Source organism: Pistacia vera, unplaced genomic scaffold (genome assembly GCF_008641045.1).
Source record: "Pistacia vera cultivar Batoury unplaced genomic scaffold, PisVer_v2 Contig680, whole genome shotgun sequence".
Taxonomy (NCBI): Eukaryota; Viridiplantae; Streptophyta; class Magnoliopsida; order Sapindales; family Anacardiaceae; genus Pistacia; species Pistacia vera.
The window spans coordinates 204,247-205,550 of NW_022196535.1; the positions used below are offsets into that span (position 1 = coordinate 204,247).

At 29.2% G+C, this 1,304-nt stretch overlaps 1 non-coding gene across 1 annotated transcript; it reads left to right on the plus strand.

The window, feature by feature from the left end:
- The first annotated feature begins 514 nt into the window (after positions 1 to 514).
- TRNAE-UUC lies at positions 515 to 587 on the plus strand. Its single transcript has one exon. It is a non-coding gene; the product is annotated as a tRNA-Glu (tRNA).
- The last annotated feature ends 717 nt before the right edge of the window (positions 588 to 1,304 follow it).

The following is a 1,304-nucleotide window of genomic DNA, read 5'->3' on the forward strand; positions in this document are numbered from 1 at the left end:
AGATTTTTATTTTAAAAAAATTCTAGCGCTCGAGTAGAACTAATGGTGTATTTGTTTCATTAAAAGAAGTAATTCATTGCCTAGAAGACAAAGACCAGAAAGTTGGGACTTATGGAGGAATAATAATCAAGAGAAAACATTTAATATTTTTAATTTTTACTTTCATAAAATATAAATATGCCAATTAGAATGCTTATCATCTAAAAAAATAATTACAAACTATAATTATGTATAAAAGTTTATATGAGATTGATGTACCACGCAACCTATATGTATGTTAAATAAAATCTTATCATATATACATATTTATATGCCATTTCATATGTTGAATTATTCATTTAAAAATAAGAATACATATGATTAAATTCTTTCAAAATATATAAATACTTAAATAATATGATATGTTTTATTTAATCTAAAATTTTAGTGGCAATTTATTCCAAGTTCTATCCTTTGGAGGATTTGAACTATTCTTAGAATATAAATATATTTAAGCTGGCTCCTGTACGCAACTTCCGTTGTAGTCTAGTGGGTTAGGATATTCGGCTTTCACTCGAAAGATCCAGGTTCGATTCCCGGTAACGGAATTCAGTTCTTTTTAATTATTTTTCTCACCCGACAACGGAATTCTATTATTTTTTAAATTATTTTCCATTTGAATTTCTTTATCCACATTCATAATATAAATATCTTTTAATTATTTTTCCAGTTGATGTTCTTGATATTGATACACATTAATAATTTATGCTCTTTTATCATAAATTTTTCTTATTGGACCACAATTTTCAACTAAATAAGAGAGAGAAAATGACACATCAAATATTTTGATATGCATAAAATATGAGATAACTCGTGAATATATAGAATGAGAAATCTTGATTAAATTTAGAAAATATCTATACTGAAGATATTAACTTTAAAACTATATTCAATAAATTCAGCAATTATCAATTTTAACTAAAGCACAATCAATTATAATCTGCTACACCCTTTATAACAATCAGGAAAACACAATCAAACCGAGTCTCATCACATCAGATGCGACCAATCGCAACCACAGGTAACGGTTTTTAATCCATCCAAACCTGCAGTGAGATTGTTTGCCTTGGTGTTAATTGGGTAGACTCCGCCACAACCAATGTCATCAGCTCCATCCATCCAAGCTTGTTGGGCTTCCTGTGGTGTTTTCAGGGCAAAGGCAATCACAAGCAACGGTAATATCAATACTGTCGTTTATCACTAGAGGTACACCATGGAGACGACAAATTTTCAAACATGCTCGGGTCAAATGCCATGAACATTAG